The sequence below is a fragment of the Pleurodeles waltl genome, chromosome 2_1, assembly GCF_031143425.1.
Source record: "Pleurodeles waltl isolate 20211129_DDA chromosome 2_1, aPleWal1.hap1.20221129, whole genome shotgun sequence".
NCBI lineage: Eukaryota > Metazoa > Chordata > Amphibia > Caudata > Salamandridae > Pleurodeles > Pleurodeles waltl.
Window position 1 is genome coordinate 25,791,340 of NC_090438.1, and position 23,578 is coordinate 25,814,917.

Genomic DNA, 23,578 nt, shown 5'->3' on the forward strand with positions numbered 1-23,578 from the left:
TAGCAGGATCCCAGTGACACATTCAAACACACTGACAAACAGTCCAAAAATGGGGGTAATTTGCCAAAAAGAGTGTACTTTCTTACAAATACTGTTTGTTGTTGTATTGATTACAAATTGTATGCAACAGACCATTATTCCTCATAGTTACAATCCAAAGTAAAGGAAGTGATAGATCACTGTCCTCAGCCATGTGTGTGGTTAAATGAGTATATATGCATCTGCCACCCAGAGGCTACTTGTCATCAGCGTGTGATGGGTGCAGATGCTGCACTACTGTCTGTAATGTGAAAATGCCCATCATTTATGTGACAGATCATACATTTATCTTTGGTTGCTGCTAAAGATCAATACCTTCCTTTGGCAATTGGGGAATGTCCTTGGACATGATTTGTGTGCCATCACTTTTGCCAACATTCCTTGTGCCTACATGTTAGCATGTGTCACTTTTTCTTTAGACAAAATGGCTATGCTGCTGTTTCATACATGGTCTACCTGTCTTCATGGAAAGGGTCCTGCATTCCCTCACATATATGTGCATGCTAACCTGTGTTGGGAATAGGACATTTGCAGTGAGAGACCATTTAATGTGGGGACACATACAGGAGTGTGTCACCATTGATTTGTGGCTCACACATATCCTCAGATGTCATTACATATCTTTTGGCATATACAACTGCAGTAGCATTGACGTACATGACTATTGTATGACAACAGGTAACTGATGTATGATCCATGAGGCAAAGCGTTCAAGGAAACGTGGTCTTCTACATGTTCAGTGGTTACTGTTATTGTACAACTTCAGCCATGCAATTAAAGTTGTCTGAGATCCTGATTTTCCTTTGGCCATCTGTTGACAGGTCAGATGGCTTGCATTCATATGGTATGGTAAATATATGCGCCACTTAGGTGGAGTTTGCTGCAGGAGCATACTTAACATCATGGTAATGTTTGCTAATCAGAGCTGTTGTTCAGTTGGGATCAGGGGCATATGGTGACCCTATTTCTCTTTGTATTTTCAGCATTATCCCAGGCAAGCAAAGGAGACAGGGTACAGCCACGTGGGGAATCATCTGACCATGAAACTGAAGGTCAAGATACCACTGACACAGAGGGACCCAGTGGACCGAAGAGTGAGGGGAGTGCCATGGAGGAGACCAAATCTACATCCTACTCACTAGATTCTTCCTTCAGTGGCCACTCCCTAGTGGTGCCAACCTATCGGAATATACTCCAGTACCATCTTTGTCTGCCACCCCTTGTTCTATCGCCACCCTCCCTGTTGCTCCCCACCCAGTTGGTTGTGCCCTCTCACCCAACAGGGTAGGTGTCTCCTTTGCTTTAGACACCTCTGCCCCAGCCCTTCTTCCCGCTGCTGCTCTGTGTGAGGGGGCTAAAGACCACCTGAGAAGTATCTCTGTGGGACAGACTGCCATTGTGAATGCCATCCATGGATTGGCTTACCAAATTCAGGAGACTAATGTTTTCCTTGAAGGCATTCATTGTGTCATGTCTGGCCTACCGAGACCTTTTTAGGCTCTGGCCTCCTCACTGATAGCAGCCAGTCACCCCTCTTCTACCCCCTTCTACCTCCCTCTTCCTAATCCAAACCCCCATTCCCCTCCCTATCCCAAGCACACAGACATATCTGCATGGACCTACCTCAACATACAAAAAGCAGCTCACTTTAACACAAACATCACAAAAAACACTGGCATGCAAGCACTCAACATACATTTGCACACACAACATCAGCCACTTCCTTCCCACACACGTCTACCAGCCCCACCAGTCCACAAACCACATCAAGCATACTCACAGGCCCTACCACAACAGTCAGTGACAACACCCACCATCCAGGAAAACACCATTCTAACAGACACTCAGATACCCACCACACCCATCACACCCAGAGACACACAGATATCTACCATTACAAGCATACCTGCAGACACCAACCCAATAGACACACACACATCCACCACTTCATCACCCATTCACCTCTACCTCTCAGCCCCCCAAGACACACAAATGCCCATAGTCACATATGCAACACACACCACCCAAACAGAAGCATACCTCACACACGCACACACCAAAGATAAAAGCAACGTTTTTTTGTTTGTTTTTTAACTTGCCCTTCCCGCTGCTCCCTCCATCCCTTGTCCTAAGCCCAAAAGGTTCTGACCCAGAGCCTAACTCACCCCTTCCACCTCCAGGTCCTCCCCTGTTACACCTCTCCCCACCAAGAAGAAGGCCACCCCACCTAAGAAAGAGTCCACCCCTCCCAAACCCACTCCCAAACCCACCTATCCCAAATCTGACTGACCTTCCTGCAGGGATGATCCCTGAGGTGCCTGCCTGCCACTTGATTCTCCTCCCATGGAGGTTCTCCCTAGTAGTAATAGGAGTCAAGGGTGGCACAGAAATGTACACAGACATATATGTACTGGCTAATGGCCTTTGTTTTAATTCACTTGGATATAATAAACCCAAGTTGTTGCTTTTTTTGGGTACACATTTGTCCTGAAATTACTTTCCTACCTTTATGTTGTTTCTGGGAAACTTGTGTTGTCTGCCTACAGCTGTATATGTTTCAGCCTGATTGCTTATCCCTTTTCTGTTGTTTGCAATATCTGACTTTGTGGGCAGAGCTGAGGGTCACCCAAGACAAAGGTAGGTGTTGACTATATGGATATGTGTTTTTGTTTGTCTGTGGTGTTGTTGCATTGTGTTCTGAGTGGTATGGTAAGTATTTTATCTATTGTTGCCTAATTTCAGCATGTATGATATTTGACTTGTCCCCCTGATATGGATTGTATATGCGTTTCATGTGTGAGAGACCGAGTTTTCTAGTTTCCTTAGCATTTGACTGTGCATGTGTCCATTTTGCTGTGTGTCCCTTGTAGCTTGGCCCACGCAGTTGCAGTTGTATGTGCTTTCTTGAATTGCACTTTCACATTGTGCAGATAGGCATGTCACTTGGCTATGCACTGTTTGACCCTCAGATACCAGAAGGACCAGTTCTTGTGCAAATATTTTAGGGGCATGTGAAAAGTGATGTGTGTCCCAGTGCAGCATCCTTCCCAGAGTGCTCCTGATGCCACCATTCCTATTGTACAGGTATTGTTTTTTAACAGTGAGCTTTGTATATGTGTGCCTCTGAGTATTGTGCATCTCATTGTCCTTCCATTGTGTTGCAATGTGGGTGATGTGTGGGTCCGATGTGTGGGTCCATTGCAGAGCTGATAATGGGAGTGGTGTTTGTGTTCCATGACACATCCATACATATGTGTGTGGAATGTGACTGCAGTCCAAGGCATATGAGGGATGTGAGGGTGTTTTTTTAGGTGTGATGTTGCTGTGTTGTGACACAATGTTTTATACACTTCACCTTCCCTGTGCCTGACATGGTCAGTTGTGTGTTTTTGTATAGTTTTTGTATAGTGTTGTGGTGCAGTGTGAGTAACCTGCACAAAGAGACCATTTTGGGGTTGTGAATGTGCCCTTATTTGTGAATGCTCAGACTGTGTACACCATGTCAGGTATACATTGTGCCAGTAGCATGAACCCATAGCATGTGGATGACGGCGTGACGATCTGTGGTTAGGCATAATGACACAGTTAGGTGTGTGTACTTAAGATCTGCTGTGTTTTGGCTCCTTTGATGAGCAGCGGCAGGACATGTGTGATGGGCTCCATGGTGGCATTGGAATTGTAAGGCTGCCTGCAGATGAGTTTCTCTCTTTATACCTAACTTTTCCACCTGCTAAGACATGGTGGTCGGACTGTCATGGTCACATTGGTGGTGTGCAACCTCATAATGTGTCCGGCGGAAACACAGTCTCTGGTGTCCTATTTATGCTGCTTTAGTGGTCTCTGCTACCTGGTGGTGCAGGCAACACTGCAGCGATCTTTGCTCCATAGGCCCGCATGACTCTTAATACAGTGGTCAGACTGCCACTGCCGCCATGGCGGTGCACAGACCCCCAAACTCTTAATGAAGCCCTAAGTGTTTTTTAAAAATATGTCTATGGTGATGTCACAAGTGATATTATTATTAATGCAATTATTAGTCATCAGTACCATCATTTTTTGAGTAAAGAAGCAGTGCATTTAAGGGCATTATGGATGTATAGTTACTTCTGACCATGTCCTAGAGGTTAGTGCACAATTTAGGTGTGTTCCCCTCCCTCTATCACCAAGGACCATGACCCACTGCTTTTGGCCATGCACTGTACCTATCCAACCAAACCCAATCCACCATTCATTTTGTATCAAGAATGTAGTGTATGACCTTCATACACACCATGTACTAGTCCCCATGGCTGCACTGTGCATTATGAAGGCAGGACTATATCTATTTGTAAATATTATTTTAATTAGTGGTAATATAGATGATTTAATGTGACATCACATGTGAGATAATAAATGTGATGTCATACTACCCTAACTAGTGATTTTTCTGTTTACTTGAGTTCTGCGTTGCAACCAGTGTTTACCGCTGCCAATCTATTTATATTTTAACTAAGATTCTGCCAAAGTAATTTAACAATTTGAATTAAATAAAATATCTCTAAACATATGATTAATTTTGTCCCACAGCAGGAATGATCCTTAATCATGGCAGGTCACTAGAGGCCAATAATGACCTCAGGTGGTAATAAACTTTAATGGTCTTGGGCGACTGAACCTCCATGAAGTCAGGCAATAAGGAACATCACTGTTCACAGTCAGTAATGACCATTACTGGACCCAGAGGACCGGTGATGCAGAAGTTTGGTGCCTGCGTTGGCAGGGGGAAGATTCCATCGACCCACGGGAGATTTATTCTTGGCTTCCAGTGCAGGATGAAGGCAGACAGCCCTCAGAGCATGCACCACCAGGAAACAGTCGAGAAAGCCGGCAGGATGAGGTGCTACACTGTTGCTCGTTGTTTTCTTGCTACTTTGTTGTGGTTATGCAGGCGTCCTGGAGCAGTCAGCGGTCGATCCTTGGCAGATGTCGAAGAGGGAAGTGCAGAGGAACTCTAGTGAGTTCTTGCATTCGTTATCTGGTGAGATGCCCACAGGAGAGACCCTAAATAGCCCACCGAGGAGGATTAGCTACAGAGAAAGGTAAGCACCTATCAGGAGGGGTTTCTGACGTCACCTGCTGGCACTGGCCACTCAGAGCTGTCCATTGTGCCCTCACACCTCTGCATCCAAGATGGCAGAGGTCTGGGGCACACTGGAGGAGCTCTAATCACCTCCCCTGGGAAGTGATGGTCAGGGGAGTGGTCACTCCCCTTTCCTTTGTCCTGTTACGTGCCAGAGCAGGGCTGGGGGGATCCCTGAACCGGTGTAGACTGGCTTATGCAAGGAGGGCACCATATGTGCCCTTCAAAGCATTTCCAGAGGCCAGGGGAGGCTACTCCTCCCAGGCCCTTCACACCTATTTCCAAAGGGAGAGGGTGTAACACCCTCTCTCAGAGGAAATCCTTTGTTCTGCCTTCTTGGGACTGGGCTGCCCAGGCCCCAGAGGGGCAGAAACCTGTCTGAGGGGTTGGCAGCAGCGGTAGCTGCAGAGGAGACCCCGGAAAGTTAGTTTGTCAGTACCCGGTCTCTATGCTGGAGACCTGGGAATGAATGGAATTGTCCCACCAATACATGGCCATGTTCGGAGTTACCATGGTGACGCTACATATAGGTATTGACCTATATGTAGGTCACACGTATAATGGTGTCCCCGCACTCACAAAGTCCGGGGAATTTACCCTGAACAATGTGGGGGCACCTTGGATAGTGTCAGGGTGCCCACACACTAAGTAACTTTGCACCTAACCTTCACCAAGTGAGGTTTAGACATATAGGTGACTTATAAGTTACTGAAGTGCAGTGTAAAATGGCTGTGAAATAACATGGACGTTATTTCACGCAGTGGCAGTCCTGTGTAAGATTTGTCCGAGCTCTCTATGGGTGGCAAAAGAAATGCTGAAGCCCATAGAGATCTCCTGGAACCCCAATACCCTGTGTACCTAGGTACCATATATTAGGGAATTATAAGGGTGTTCCAGTGTGGCAATCAGAATTGGTAATGCAGTGACAATTTTAAAAGCAGAGAGAGCATAAACACTGAGGTTCTGGTTAGCAGAGCCTCAATGATACAGTTAGGCACCACACAGGGAACACATACAGGGCACAACTTATGAGCACTGGGGTCCTGGCTAGCAGGATCCCAGTGACAGAGGCAAAAATAAACATACATACAAGTAAAAAATGGGGGTAACATGCCAGGCAAGATGGTACTTTCCTACACTGATCCAGGATACTTGGTACTGACTTGTGAAATGTACTGGTCTGCCAGACACACCACCAGAACATTGATTGAGTGGTAGTTTTTCCTATTCCTGTAAACCTGTTCAATGGCACTGGGGAGAACCAAGGATACCTGGGTGCAATCTATGGCTCCAACCACATGTGGAATGTGTCCCATAGCCTAAAACTCTGCCTTCACATAGGCCAAATCCCCACGTTGGAGAAACCTGATGTAGCTGTCCAGGTGTTTCAACAATGCACACAGTATATCCCTCAACACCAGACTGAACATGGGCTGAGACAGTCCTGCAGTTAGGGCCACTTTATTCTGAAAGGACCCAGTGGTCATGAAGTGTAGCACTGACAAGACTTGAACAACGTGAAATGTGCTGTAGGGATTGAGAACAGTAGGCAAAAGATTTGTCTCCAATTGATAACAAAGATCCATGATAGTAAGACGATTCAGCCGATAGGTCTGAATACAATGTTTCTCCTCTATGGTGTTCAGGTCTACTAGCGGACAGTACACTGGTGGTTGTCGTCCTCTACTCATGGCAGGAAAACTATGTGAATGAATTAAAACATATTATGTAACATGCAGCATGCAGGCATCTTGTAAAAGCACTAACATAGCTAACATATATCTGCTGTTGAGGTTGTTTACAAACTCAGTTATCTACATTACAGCACATTGGTATTAAATCAATGGCACCCTCATTGGGGAACATTCCCCCACTTAACTATTGAACTACACATACATAATAATCAGTTACTGTACATGGTTGTCACTCCAACTGATATGACATATCTACCACTGATTATTGCACATCATGTACATTTCCTGGAAACCATTTGAACATCCGAGTTGGTGTACATTACTAACACCACATGTCCTCCTGTAACACAGTAATTATTGCACAGATGCACATATTGACAACTAAACGTAAAGGCAGTACTTACAGTTGTACTGCACAATATGGGGTATAGTTAATGACGCAAATGCTAAAACTCTTCCATACATGTAATGTGCTTTAAATAGCAGCCCCTTGACCTACTGTACTGGACAAATGGAAGTGACCTAAGTCTGCCGGCAGAAGTCGACATAGCGGTAGGAGGTTGCAACTGCGGTTGAAGTTGTTATTGGAAGACATGGCTGCCTTTGGTGGACATGGGCCACTGGCGATGTCCACCAGCAGTGACGGTCCTGCACGTGAGGTCATGACCGTCATCTTCTGCAGTATTGCTCACTTGACTCCTGACACTGCTACCAGCAAGGCCTCCACTACCTCAGCTGCTGTGTTCCTACTCTGGAAGCTATTTAGCCACGTCCTGCAGGTGATAGGGCCCCAACCTTCACCCCTGAGGAGCTGGAGAAGCTCAAGGTGGAGGTCCTAACCCTGTATGAACAGCTATATAGTGCACCAGAGGAGCAGGTGAGTCCAATGCAATACCTATGTGTGATAGTTGTGGTGAATGACAGCATCACTGAATGTTTACTGAGTGAAGGAGATGATGCATGCAGATGATAGTCTGTGAATGAGGGAGTTGAGAGGATGGGAATGTTTGCCTAATTGCTGTCACTGATGTGTACTGTCCACTACTATTGGTATGGTGCAAGTGGACATTACTTTTTCCTTATGTTTATGTCATCCATGCAAGTCAATGCCCATCAGAAGAAGGGAATTTGGTGTGCCATCGCCAAGCAACTACAGACTATGGGGGTCCACAGCAGGCGGAGCATGCACTGTGGGAAGCAGTGGGAGGACCTGAGATGCTGGGCCCAGAAGACAGCTGAGGCCCAGCTGAGGATGTCTTCCCAGTGAGGGAGGGGTGCCCATCAGACCTTGCGCCCCCAATGGCCCGACTTTTTTTGGCAGTGGCCTACCCTGAGTTAGATGGGTGTTTGAAGGCAGCTCAGCAGCCACAAGAGGGTAAGTACTGACAGAACCCATGTACTTGCCTCTGATAGTTTAGTGTATAATGTTTGAGTATTGCTGCTGTGACAATGTGGTACATGCTACAGGTATGGTGACTATTAGGAAAACATTTGTACTACAGTGCCAGCATACAAACTAAGGTGTGGCCATTGATTTGTGCAAGGTAACATGTTAATCAGCTTCGTCCACCAAATAGTATGACTGAATGTGGAGATGCACATGTGACTGTGACATATGTGTGACTACTCAGCCATACATATCCGTAACCTGCTCTGTCATCCTCCTCACCTAGTGTTACTAAGGGGTTCATAATGACCCCGGAGGTCGGTGGAAATGTGGTGTTAGTACCACCAACAGGCTGGCGGTACATACTGCTACATTATGACATTGGCAGGTTGGCTAAAGCCAACCTGCCAATGTACAACGCCTACTGCCATGGTGGTAGCAGCCGCCGGTCTGCAGATAACAATCTCCAACCTGGCCGCTGCTACTGTCCCGCCGGCAGCATTATGACCCTGCCTACCACCATGGTTTTCGTGGCATTCGTAACACCTAACACTCCCCAGACTACCCCAACCCCCCTCCACCCACTCTCCACCCTTCAAATCCCCCCATATACGCACACTCACAGGCACATACCACGCGTTCACACACTCACTCACACAGGCATCCCGACTATCATGCATGCATGCATCCATTCATTCATGCACACATCCGTACACACATACAAACTTACACACAGATACACATTCACATTTGCATTCATTCATGGAGTCTCACACATGCACAAACACACGCAAGCAACACCACACACTCATGCGCATGCACGCACACACTCACGCATTCATACACACACACCCACACACACCCCCCCCCACTCCCCTTCCCTGTCAGAAACCTGACTTCCCTGAATCCAAGGGGTCTTCTGGCAGGAGACGGGACAGGGCACTGTTACCGCTAGCAGCGCCCACCAGTAGAACACCTCCAGGCTGTATTATTTTTCATAATATGGCTGACGGCGGTCTACTGGCGTGGGCTGCTGGTGGTAGCAGTGCAACCTTAACACTGTCTGCCAGCATGACAACACTCGGATTTCCATCCTTCTTGTGGCGGAAATCCGGCAGTGGTCATATTATGGCGGACGGATGTTAGCCACAGAGAGGGTCTTTTGGCGGCCGACGCCTTGGCGGTAGGTGGCATTTACCGCCAAAGGTAAAAAATGGGCCTACGTCTATCTACCCATATGTTGAGTTGCATAGCTCGTTGGTGTCTGACCACTCCTATTCCACTGGATCTGATCTGTGTGAAACATTGGGTCTGCCAGATGAGTATCAGGGCCAAGTAATACTGTGTCCTAAAATAGTTGAACACTTCATGAGAGGCTGTCATCCAAATGAGGATTTTGGTATGGCCAACTTACAGCACTCCCCATGAGGTCTGAGGAGGTATCCCCATTGTCATGTCAGGATCATAAATTGGGAAATGTGAAGTTTGATAAGGGTGGATATCCCACAATGTGGAACCTATGGTGACAATAAAACATTGACATTTCATGGTGTGACTTTGACATGTGTACAAATACCTTTTCATTTACCTAATTTGGTGTAGAGAAGGTAAGTGGCCAGGCTGATTAACCCTTAGCCCATGTGTATTGTCAACGTATAATTTTGCTGCCTACTTTATGTCTCAATTGATACAATTTGATATAGCAGCCCCTTTTTTCCCAGATAAACGTTTGCAAATCTGAGGCTGTTTGGGCAGTCTTGGTTATGGCTATTCTCATTTCTGCCTGACTTTATTGTGTAGCAGGTTTTCTATTTCACGTACACCTGTTGGTGTTGTGGGATATGTTGTAATTTAATTAGGTTGACTCTAGGTGTATGTGTTATTAATAGGTACAACAGTAATCAGTTGTGTAAGTGTTGGTTCTAGAATTAGGTAGTGTGGTTCACATGTCTGGACAGTTGTTAGCGATGTAGGTGTCCATATGTTGTCATGTAGTGGTTTGTATTCAGCATGTATGGTGGAATGGTATGAGCCATTCATGGACATTGTTTGGTGTCCATTGTTTTGTTGGTGTAACTATGTTCCCTGTGATTGTCTGTGGATGTGTTCTGTGTGCTAGGTAGACCCCTAGTGCAGTACATAGGACTGTTGTCTATGTGACAATATATCTGATTGGTGGCTGCGGAAACTCCTAATGGATCTTTTCCATGCACACCATATGGGAATGTCACATATAGGGGGTCATTCTGACCCTGGCGGTAAATACCGCCAGGGCGGAGGTTGGCGGTAGCACCACCAACAGGCTGGCGGTGCTCCGCCGGGCATTCTGACCGCGGCGGTACAGCCGCGGCCAGAAGCGGAAAGCCGGCGGTGTACCACCGACTTTCCGCTGCCCATGGGAATCCGCCATGGCGGCGCAGCTTGCTGCGCCGCCATGGGGATTCTGACACCCCATACCGCCATCCTGTTCCTGGCGGTTCGCCCGCCAGGAACAGGATGGTGGTATGGGGTGTCGTGGGGCCCCTGGGGGCCCCTGCAGTGCCCATGCCAGTGGCATGGGCACTGCAGGGGCCCCCGTGAGAGGGCCCCACAAAGAATTTCAGTGTCTGCTTTGCAGACACTGAAATTCGCGACGGGTGCAACTGCACCCGTCGCACCTTCCCACTCCGCCGGCTCCATTCTGAGACGGCTTCCTCGTGGGAAGGGTGTTTCCCGCTGGGCTGGCGGGCGGACTTTCGGCGGTCGCCCGCCAGCCCAGTGGGAAACCCAGAATGACCGCCACGGTCTTTTGACCGCGGTACGTCTTCTGGCGGTTCCCGCTTGGCGGGCGGCTACCGCCGCCCGCCAAGCTTAGAATCAGGGCCATAGTGTACTCATCTGTGGTTTTTGCCGTTGTGAAAGTTGTGTACACAATGATCCGATAGGCATGTGATTGAAAAGCAATGTGCTGTGTGTATTGTGAAGTGAGAAGAGTTTGCCTACATGGAACATGAGCTTTGGTCATGAACTGGGCAGGTGTAGAGTAAGAGTAGGCATGGACTTGTGTTCCCAGTCAACTCCTTTTCCTTAGACTGATTTGATGATGGACAGTGATGATCTGTATAGGATAGATTGTTGATGGAGTCAAACCATCTTGTGAATGATGTTCTTGAGTTAAAGCGGATTTGATGGGATAGTGAAGTGGTGGGTGTAGGAGGCTGGCCTGGCTTGTAGTGGGTACCAGAGGTACTTACACTCTGTACCAGGTCCAGTTATCCCTTATTAGTGTAGAAGAGGTGTTTCTAGCAGCTTAGGCTGATAGAAGGTAGCTATAGCAGAGCAGCTTAGGCTGAACTAGGAGACATGCAAAGCTCCTACTATACCACTGGTGTCATATGCACAATATCATAAGAAAACACAATACACAGATATACTCAAAATACAATATGCCAAAAGTATCTCAGTGAGTACCCTCAGTATGAGGATGCCAAATATACACAAGATATATGTACACAATACCAAAAATATGCAGTAATAGCAAAAGGAAGTAATGCAAGCAGTGTAAAGGTGCAATAGATTGCAATAGGAGCACATAGGTATAGGGGCAACACAAAGCATATACTCCAAAAGTGGAATGCGAACCACGAATGGACCCCAAACCTATGTGAGCTTGTAGAGGGTCGCTAAGACTGTAAGAAAACAGTGAGGGTTAGAAAAATAGCACACCCTAAGACCCTGTAAGGGAGGAGTAAAGTGCACCTATAACCCCCAGAGAGCACAGAAGTCGTGATAGGGGGATTCTGCAAGGAAAACCAACACCAGCAATGCAACAATAGTGGATTTCTGGACCTGAGTACCTGTAAGACAAGGGGACCAAGTCCAAGAGTCGCGACAGTGTCGAGAGTGGGCAGCAGCCCAGGAAATGCCAGCTGAGGGTGCAAGGAAGTTGCCACTGGATAGAAGAAGCTTGGTGTTTTGCAAGAACGAAGAGGACTAGGAACTTCCCCTTTGGAGGATAGATGTCCCACGCCGTGAAGAAGCTTGCAGAGGTGTTCCCACGCAGAAAGAGAGCAAACAAGCCTTGCTAGCTGCAAGGGTTGCGGTTAGGGTTTTTGGATGCTGCTATGGCCCAGGAGGGATCAGGATGTCACCACTAGGATGAGGAGACAGGGGGGGGCGCCCAACAAGTCAGGGAGCCCTCACAGAAGCAGGCAGCACCCGCAGAAGTACCGAAACAGGCACTTAGAAGAGTAGTGAACCAAAGTCCACCCGAAAACACAAAAGGGAGTCCCACGACGCCGGAGGACAACTCAGAAGGTTGTGCACTGCAGGTTAGGGTGTCAGGGACCCAGGCTTGGCTGTGCACAAAGGAAATCCTGGAAGAGTGCACAGGAGCCGGAGCAGCTGCGAATCACGCGGTACCCAGCAATTCAGTCTAGCGTGGAGAGGCAAGGACTTACCTCCACCAAACTTGGACTGAAGAGTCACTGGACTGTTGGAGTCAGTTGGACAGAGTTGCTGAGTTCCAGAGACCACGCTCATCATGCTGAGAGGGAACCCAGAGGACCTGTGATGCAGTCTTTTGTTGCCTGCGGTTGCAGAGGGAAGATTCAGTCCACCCACAGGAGATTTCTTCAGAGCTCCTGGTGCAAGAAGGAGGCAGGCTACCCCCAGAGCATGCACCACCAGGAAACAGTCGAGAAAGCCGGCAGGATGAAGCGATACAAGGTTGCAGTAGTCGTCTTTGCTACTTTGTTGCAGTTTTGCAGGCGTCCTGAGCAGTCAGCGGTCGATCCTTTGGCAGAAGGTGAAGAGGGAGATGCAGAGGAACTCTGGGGAGCTCTTGCATTCGGTGTCTGAAGAATTCCCCAAAGCAGAGACCCTAAATAGCCAGAAAAGGAGGTTTGGCTACCTAGGAAGGAGGATTGGCTACCAAGAGAGGTAAGAGCCTGTCAGAAGGAGTCTCTGACGTCACCTGCTGGCACTGGCCACTCAGAGCAGTCCAGTGTGCCAGCAACACCTCTGTTTCCAAGATGGCAGAGGTCTGGGGCACACTGGAGGAGCTCTGGGCACCTCCCCTGGGAAGTGCAGGTCAGGGGAGTGGTCACTTCATAAGTTACTTAAGTGCAGTGGTAAATGGCTGTGAAATAACGTGGACGTTATTTCACTCAGGCTGCACTGGCAAGCCTGTGTAAGAATTGTCAGATCTCCCTATGGGTGGCAAAATAAATGCTGCAGCCCATAGGGATCTCCTGGAACCCCAATACCCTGGGTACCTCAGTACCATATACTAGGGAATTATATGGGTGTTCCAGTATGCCAATGTGAATTGGTGAAGTTGGTCACTAGCCTGTTAGTGACAATTTGGAAAGCAGAGAGAGCATAACCACTGAGGTTCTGGTTAGCAGAGCCTCAGTGAGATAGTTAGGCATCACACAGGGAACACATACATATAGGCCACAAACTTACGAGCACCGGGGTCCTGCTAGCAGGGTCCCAGTGACACATAACAAACATCCTGACAACATAGGGTTTTCACCATGAGCACTGGGCCCTGGCTAGCAGGATCCCAGTGAGACAGTGAATACACCCTGACATATACTCACAAACAGGCCAAAAGTGGGGGTAACAAGGCTAGAAAGAGGCTACTTTCTCACAGTGGGTGAGACTGGGGATAGTTGGAAGCATCTGCTTGTGACATTATGCAGACTCTGAATGGTTTCTGACTGGGGTTTCATTAGCAAGAGATGTTTTGTAACAGTTGTGAATGTTGTAATATCTGTATGTGTGAAGAATGTGAAGGCGAAGGAGACCGGACACAGCTGAGTGGGGAATCTGCGGGCCACGGGACCTGGAGTGTTGAGACCCTGACACCGAGGGACCCAGTGGCCCGAGGGTGAGGGGAGTGCCACTGGGGTGTCAGGTCCATTTCTTCATCATCTGAATCCTCCTCCAGTGGACACTCCCTGACGGTCCAACTCTGTGTATCAGTATACCATTGTGAATGCAATGGCAACTCAAGTCCAACAGAGTAATTCATTCCTGAAGGACATTCATGGTGCACTGGCTGGCATACAGAGATCATTTCAGGGTCTGGCCTCCATAATGATGGCAGACAGTCACCCTTTGTCTTCCGTCACCCCTCCACCTTCCTCTTTCCAATCCTAAATCCCTCTTCCCAGACCCACCCAAAGCAAACAGACATACAAGCATGCATCCACGCCAACTTCCATCGGTAGCTTAGTCAGACACAAGCAACACAAGACACACCACCGCCATGCACACAAGCACCATATACCTGCACACAACATCAACAGTCACTACCTGCCCTGACACCCCCACCATCGCCAGCATCACATACACTATACCTGCCATACCTGCAGACACCATATCAACATTAACAGATCCAGCCACTACACCATCTTACCCACAGACAGCACCACAGCAGAACCGCAGACATCCACCCCAATCATCAGACCCACCGACATTACAGCCACTGACACTCCTACAAGCTGCACATCAACTATACCTGCAGTCACCACGCAAACAGTCATCCACCCACCACAGCATCCCCAGCACCTCTACTTCCCTCAGTCCCATGCACATAAATGCCCTCACTCACCCACCCAACAGAGAACCACTACTCACAAGCATACCTCCCACACACGCACCCACAACAAGCACACCAACACATCAGACAACCACTCCCTCACCCTCCACTCCCAAATTCCCTTGTGATGACCATCCCTGTGTGTTTAAGAAAGTGTTCCTCTCATGTTTTAACTTTTTCCCTACTCCTCTTCCCCTTTGGGACCCCTAAATGCACTGTTTCTCTCCACTAGACCTTTCCCTTCCACCTCTAAGGTCTCCCCTACCCCCCTAGAAGAACCCATGCCCCTCCCCCATCAAGACGTATAACCTTCCCAAGAGAACACAACCCTCCCCTAAGCCTAGACCTAACCCCCCCTTCCAAGCCCAATCCCAAAGGACTCCTTGCCAAGCCTAATCCCAAACCCCCCTCCACCACTACCTGATTCCTGAGGTCCCTGCCTGCCCCCTTGGTGCCCCTACCTGGGAAGGTTACCTGGCAGTCAGGAGTCAAGTTATGGGTACCAAGATGTGCATGAAGTGCATGTTGCACGTATCAGATTAGGACTGGCCTATGGCCTTTAACTTTTTTATATTTACAACATTTATATCACATATTTGGACCAACCTGTTGTTGGTTTCAACGTTACCTATTTGTCCTGGATTTATTTTCTTGGGGCATTTTAGAAAATGGCTGACATTATTTGTGTGTGTGTATTTGTGTGTTAGTGGTGCTAGTCGTTTGGTGGTGTGCTGTGTTGTGTGTGTCGGTGCTGTGCTTCCGGGAGTAGGTGTGTGTTTTTGATGTGTGTGTGATGGCCACAGTGTGTGTAGTGTGCATGTACATGTGTGCATGTGGTTGTCTGTGATTGTGCGTGTCAGTGTCTGGTTATGTGTGTGTGTCACCCTCGCTACCCGTTCCCGATTGGTATGTTGCATGTGTGCACATACTTTGACAATTTACAACAGTGACAGGTAAGTGTGTGCACACACCGTTCCTGTTGTCATCTTCAGTGTTGATTAGAGTATCCCTGGGTGAGCAGGAGCAGCGGGAAGACGTGTAGTTCAGGTTCCATGGTGGCTTCGAATGAGTCTGCTTCCTGAAGGTGATTGTCTCCTTTTATACGGTTGGTTTCCGCCTGGGTTTGCATGGTGGTGCGACCATGGAAGAAACCTTGGAGGTGTCCAACCTCGTAATCTGTCCGTCGGAAATTGCACGTGTCTACTGTCATCCGTGGCAGCTAGACTGCACTGGCAGTGCCGGCAGTGCTTTGGCTGTGTTCTGTTGGGAAAACCACCATGGTCATAATGTGGTGGTCTTCTCCGCCAGCCTGTTGACGGTGACCACCAATAAGGCAGTCAAAGTCATAGTGGTGCCCTAAATGATTTGCGCAGATTCACAAGATGTCGAGCCAATGCCAAGAATCCAATCTGGTGCTCCCCCAGCTCAAAGTCCACAGTTCAGGCAATTATGCCACACCCTTTCCCTTAAAAATTGGAAATTAGAAGCAGTTCAGAAGAGTAATCTCCTAAGGGTGCTTTTTCAGGCATTAAGCTGCTTTGTGATATAAAAATCTTGTGTCAAGAATATCATAATATTAAACATTTCATCAGGAGGATTATTGAAGATAAAAAGAGAATTTTTACTGTTATGTGTAATATTGTTGTAATATATATTGCTGTAGGAAATATTATTTCATATAATATCATTTGTAAAAGTTAATTTGTATATAATTAATTGTAGTATGTTTGTATTTGTTTATTATTGGTATTATGATTTGTATTAATCATTAGTAATGTGCTTTTTAGTTATGAAATTGTTGAAATTGTATTTTTGGTATTAATGTAAATAAATAAATAAATAAATAATATTCTTTGTAGCAGGATATTTGGTTTTTAGGGCAGAAGACTTGGGAGATTTTTAAAAACTGTACATTTTAAAATACATTTTAAGTTAATAATTTTAAATGTATGCAAATTAATAATTTAGTTTTTTACATTTATTTTGTTATATTAATATGTGTAATTCATTTTTATTTCAAATTAATGAAGAAATATATATATGTGCTAAATATTTGTAAGAAACAGCATAGAATTAAAAAATATATAAAAACATTGAATACATTTAGAAATATTTTGATGTGCAATTTTTAAATTGTAAATATTCTGAAACTTTTAAAAATTGCACATATATTTTATTGTTTTTAAATGTTAAAACTGTAATTTTATTTCAAAATATGTTTTCATTTATTTTAAATTTAAAAATGTATTTAGATTTTCTTCATTTTTCATTGTTAATTTGTATCAGGATTCTATTTGTCTTTGGCATTGTTTAAAGTTATTGAATGGTAGCAGTTATTTTGGAAAATATATTCATTATCAATAGCAATTAAAACATGTTTATATATTTTAATATTTATATATGTAGTTGTAGTTAGTGTGCTTTTAGATATTATGCTATTTAATTTTATAGTAAAAAATATAGAGTGAGTATAGAGAATTGATTGTGTAATGTTTAATTTGTATTAGCTAGTTTAAAATATTATATTTTGAAGTGAATATTATAAATGTCATAACTTTAGTGTCCAACACCTTACTCAAGCGGTTTAGATTGGAATGGAGATAGTAAATGTCACCCCATTAGTGCTCAACACCGTATCCCAATTGGTTTAGATTGGAGGTGGAAGAGTAACCCTTAAGGGCAGATTTAAGAATACCAACAGCCCGACGTTTCTTATGACCCTTAGCACCCCACTACCGCCACCATGTGTGTGCTGTATTTAAAATAAGGCACACCATATCGCAGGATAGGTAGCAATAGCGTCAACATTTGTGAATGGGGGTCTCTGGTTGGCAATCAGTTTGCACTCTGTCCAAGCAGGGATCCTCACTCTAGTCAGGGTAATGGAGATACACACCTAGGATAACCCCTGCTCACCCCCTTGGTACCCAGCACAAGCATTGAGGCTTATCTCAGAAGCAATGTGTAAAGTATTTGTAGCAACACACACAGTAATACAGTGTAAACACTGCAAAATCGACACCACACCAGTTTAGAAAAATGGGTAATATTTATCTAAATCAAACAAGATCAAAACAACAAAAATTCAACATACACAAGTCAAGATATGAATTTTCAAAAGAATAAGAGTCTTACTCCATAGAAAGCAATGGAAACGTTGATGTTACACAAAGTACCTCGTTTGTGTAAAAAATAAAGCTGCACGGGCGAGCGTGCACCAGAAAAGTCAGCAATGCGTTGATTTCTTACTCGCAAGTAAGGCCGTGCTTCATTTAATCTCCGTTTTTTCTCCCTTGCAAGAGAGCGATGCATCGATTTCCAAACAGGACACCTCGAAACCGCACCGATTCACAATGAATTTGATGCCCAGGGACAACGCGTGAGAAATCCGGTCGCACAGTGTTAGAAAACCACTCTGCGTGGGGTTTGTGTCATTATCTGCAGCCCCAAGCGGGTGTTTGCATCATTTCTCTAGCCGCAATGCGTCAATCTCCCAGCCGCGCTGCAGGTGGAGAGTCGATTTTAGCCACATTGCAGATGGTGCGTGAAACATTTACCCACACAGCGTTCTGTGCGTGGATTTCAGCTCTTCTTCGGCCAACTTCACCTTTCAGGGCCCCAGGGACCAGATAGGGCACCACTTGGCAGGGCAGGAGAGTCAGCAGGGAGTCCAGGTGCTGGCAGAGGAAGTATTTGATGCCCCTGAGACTTTAAAACAGGAGGCAAGCTCAGTTCAAGCCCTTGGAGATTCTTCTTCAAGCAGGAAGTCGTTGTCCCCTTTCACAGTCAGAAGCAGCACCTTCAGTATAGCCCAACAAAGCACAGTCACAGGCAGGGGCAGCACTTCTCCTTGGCAGAGGTTCCTCTTGGTTCTAGAAGTGATCTTGAAAAAATCTAACGGATGTAATTTGGGTCCACTACTTATACCCCTTTCTGCATTTGAAGTAGGCAGACTTCAAAGGAAAGTTTCTGTTGTTCAAGAGATCCTGCCTTGCCCAGGCCTGACCCAAGCCCAGGCACACACCAGGGGGTTGGACAATGCAATGTGTGAGGGTAGGCACAGCCCATTCAGGTGTAAGTTACCACTCCTCCTTCCACTATAGCTCAGATGGCTCATCAGTATATTCAGACTACACCCCAGCTCCCTTTGTGCCACTGTTAAGAGGGTATTCACAACAGCCCAACTGTCAGTCTGACCCAGATGGGGAAAACACAAGCAGGCAGAGGAACAGAATGATTAAAGCAAGAAAATGTCTACTTTCTGAAAGTGGCTTTTTCAAACACACAATCTAAAAATCAACTTCACCAAAAGATGTATTTTTAAATTGTGAGTTCAGGGGCACCAAACTCCAGATTTCTATCTGCTCTCAAAAGGAATCTGTACTCTAAGGATATTTAAATGCAGCCCACAACTAGTGCTGCAGGCCGACTAGTGGCATTTGATTTACAGGCCCTGGGCACCTCTAGTGCGCTTTACAAATATGCCAATCAGGAATAAACCAATCACCAATACAATATACAGAGAGAGCATGTATACTTTAGCACTGTTTAGCAGTGGTAAAGTGCCCAGAGTCCTAAAGCAAACAAAAACAGGTCAGAAAAAATAGGAGGAAAGAGGCAAAGATATTGGGAATGACCCTGCAAAAAGGGCCAAGTCCAACATCTGGAGATACATTTCATGGTGGAGTGTAGAAGGTTGGGTCCTAGGTCCCAGGGCTAATGGACAAGGCACATCAGTATGCACCAAATACCAAACCTACACAAACAGTTACTCATCTTCTGTATGTATGCAAGCCATTAGGAGGGTCAGGCTCTGAAGTGTGCCCTGTCCATGTTGGGAGGACAGCCCCAGGTGGACCTCTGTGATCTTCTGGGCCCAGCACCTCAGATCTTCCTACCTCTTCCGACACTGGGCACTCTGCAGGCTATGGACCCCCAGGGTCGACACCTTTCAGTCACTGGCTCTCCAAATATCCTTCTTCTGATGGGCATTGACCTGTATGGATGCAAGAGAGAAATCAAATGCTTACAAACACAAGCTTTTGCACAAATGGCTGTGTCACACACATGTCAGAAACACCAAGCACAAAATGGCCAATTTGTCAAAACACCACATGTGCAAATCACACTTGCCAATGAGTACGGGGACATGACTACACACTTTTGTGGTCATCTGCAGACTAACCCACTACCCTGCTCAAGGCCTCCAATGACTAAGCAAGCCTACTGGCATCAGTTAGCCCAGGCTCCATTAACATGTACTGTGATGTGAGCCACAATGAAACACTACACACCAGTGTGGGGTGCCTTTTGAAGGGTAAACTCCTTAGGGCTGACTAGACAAACACATTTAAACTGTGCAACATTGACTCAATGCATACAGGGGCAAATTTAAGAAAAATGGTGCTGCACACAGTGCAGCGCCTCTTTTCTTGCGCCCCCTACCGCCACCATGTGTGCGCGTAGTTAAAATACAGCACACCATGGGACAGGGTAGGGGACAATAGCATAATTATTTTACACTATTGATGTACACTGCAGGAATAGAGCCAACATTTTGGCACTACTCCTGCAGAGTACATAGGGGCCCATTGTAAACAATGACATGCCCCATTTAACGTCTGCATTAAAAGTGCTGAAAAAAATGATGTGAGGAAATGTGTAGTAATAATGTAGCACAAAGGGTTACAAAGTGGTGCAATGCATGCATTGTACCACTTTCTTATAATGTGGCGTTTTTGGCCTTATAACATCATATTAGTGTAAAAAAATGACATTAATTGGCGTTAGAATTGCACTAGGGGCTTTTAAATATGCCCCACAGTCCCTACAGGCAACTAACATAGTACAGACTTCAACCTTACACTTGAGTGACAATAAAAGGGCTGGGACTGTGGGTCACAAAGGTCTTCCCTGTGCATGTGTGGACATGTGACCTAACAAATGCGGACTCATGCCAGTTCATGGAGGGTTTCTGTGGTATGTACCTGTACCACAGAACACACCTCTGAATATATGTTGCTAACTTACAGAAATGGCATACAACATACAAAGTTATTTTTGTTCAATTTCAGCTATGTCACAAAGGTACTGACTACATGTCATGCCCTCCCAGGAATCTACACACTATCTGCACTGTGGGTTTCTCGTTTGTGCAATCCACCTGTACAGGACAAATATGACTATTGTGAAGGTGACATCAGAGCTGTGGGAGTAAGTGACCTGAGACGAGTCAAAAACACACATTGACAATGATGCAAAACTGCAGATATGGACTAGTTCAGGGATTTACCTCAGTACCCATTCCTGATCTAGTTTAGGAAAGTAACCTATTTTTGGCATGTTATTCCAAATTTCTGTCTGATGTCAGTGTGTTTGACTCTGTCACTGGGATCCTGCTAACCAGGACCCCAGTGCTTATTGTCTCTCTCCTCTAAATTTTGTCACTGCATACTGGTAACCCAGTATTTCACCTTAAACTGGAATACTGGCCACCCCTTATAAGTCATGAGTATATAGTACTTAGGTACCCAGGGTATTTGAGTTCCAGAGGATCCCTATGGGCTGCAGCATTCCTTTTGCCACCCATAGGGAGCCCATGCAAAAGCTTCTACAGGACTGCCATTGCAGCCTGTGTGAAATGGTGCATGCACCCTTTCACAGCCATTTACACTGCACCAGGTCACTTATAAGTCACCTATATGTCAGGCCTTCCAACCTTGAAGGCTGCTTGCAGAGTACCTGTGTGTGAGGACACCCCTACACTAGCAGAGGTACCCCCATGTCATCCAGAATCATTTTCCCGGACTCTGCGAGTGCGGGGAGACCATTTTACGCGTGCACTGGTCATAGGTCAACACCTATGTACAGCTTCACAATGGTAACTCACTGGGCACTGGGAGGGTCGCCACCAGTCTTCTTGGCCTGCAGCTGCTGTCTATAGACCAGGGAACATACCTTGCCCCTGAGATTGTTCGACCTCTTCCTAATGTCCTCCTTTGTGTGCAGGGTGGTGCAAACAGCATTCACTCTGTCAACTATCCTGTCCCACATTTCTATTTTCCTACTGAGAAGAGTGTGCTGGACTTGGGCTCCAAACAACTATGGCTCAACTCTTATGATTTCATCCACCATGACTCTCAACTCATCTTTCGAGAAACTGGACCTAACAGGGGAAGTGCAATAGGGAGTGATGAACAAAAGTGTGTGCAAAGTGTTATGTGGGATGGTGAAAAAAGGGGTGCCTTATCGAAGGAAAATTCAAATTACATTGCTCAGTGTTCTTTGTCTTCCAGTGGAGATGCAAAGGACTGTGCTATGCAGGTGTGTCCACTGGTGCAATGTGTGTCAACTGTGTTTTTAAATTCATCCAATGTTCAGTTGTCAGTTACTTTGCTGACCTCGGTGGTCGACGGCCATTGGCTAACCACCACCAGGAGACTATGGTGGTCATTACAACCCTAGCGAACAGGCCGGCGGTAAAACAATTGCAATTACGAGCGTGGCGGAAACCACCAACAAAGACAGCCACTTTAACACTTTGACTGCCGCAGCGGTACAGACAAACAGCATGTCGGTCACTGCCAACAGACAGGCGGAGGACAATGTACCGCCCACACTATTACAACCCACCAATCCGCCACCTTTTCCGGGGCAGATTCACCGCGGATAAAAACATGGCGGAAACAGGAATTCCGAAGGGAAAACGCTCACCTCTACACACCCCATGAGGAACGAGGACACCATGGACCCGGAACTCCAAATTCTCCCTGCGATAGTCTTCCTGCTCCTCTACCAGGAGAACGAACGTCGGCGGCGAAGACCACAGTGAGTACTGCACCTACGACACAGGGGAGGGAGGAGGGAAAAAACAGGGACACACACGCAACACGCAACACCCCCACCCCCACCCTCACCCACTACAACACACACACTAATGCATATTGATACATCACAGTAACACTCCCCAACCCCCCGGAAGAATGCAAAGAAAATAGAAAATGAGTGTAACCATTGTAATCTATTAAAATCAAGTAGGCAAAAATATATATATACACCATGTACAAAATATATACCAAGCATAGTAGTCCAGGTAGTGCTCCAATTAAGTCCGTGGAACACTGGGCCCACACGGTATGGAAGAGGCCCACACAAGATCCCCGACCATGACGGAGAGAACACTGCAGGGGCATCAGACAGCAAAAAAACAGGCACCTCAGGGGGGGAAGAGGGGGCTCCTCAGCCACTTGAGTGCATGACGCCAAATCCACGAGTGGGCCACATCCCCACTGTTCCATCCTGGGGAGTGCAAAGCCACAGCCTCTCAAGTCTATACAGTGGGTGGCTTGCCCACTGTTCAATCCTAGGGAGTGCAAAGCCACAGTCTCTCAAGTCTATACAGTGGGTGGCTTGCCCACTGTTCCATCCTGGGGAGTGCAAAGCCACAGTCTCTCAAGTGGATAACAATCTCCACTGGTTCTGGAGGGGGCATTGTGCCCAGAGTCCTTCATCCTGCTAAGGACAGAGGTAGTGGATGCATCTCTCCACTGGTTCTGGAGGGGGCATTGTGCCCAGAGTGCTTCATCCTTCTAAGGACAAAGGTAGTGGATGCATCTCTCCACTGGTTCTGGAGGGGGCATGGTGCCCAGAGTGCTTCATCCTGCTCGTGACGGACTCAGTAGCGTCAGTGCCCTTGGCACTCATGGGCCAGCGGTGCATGAGACGGCGGTGCCCTGTTCAGCGGTGCTTGA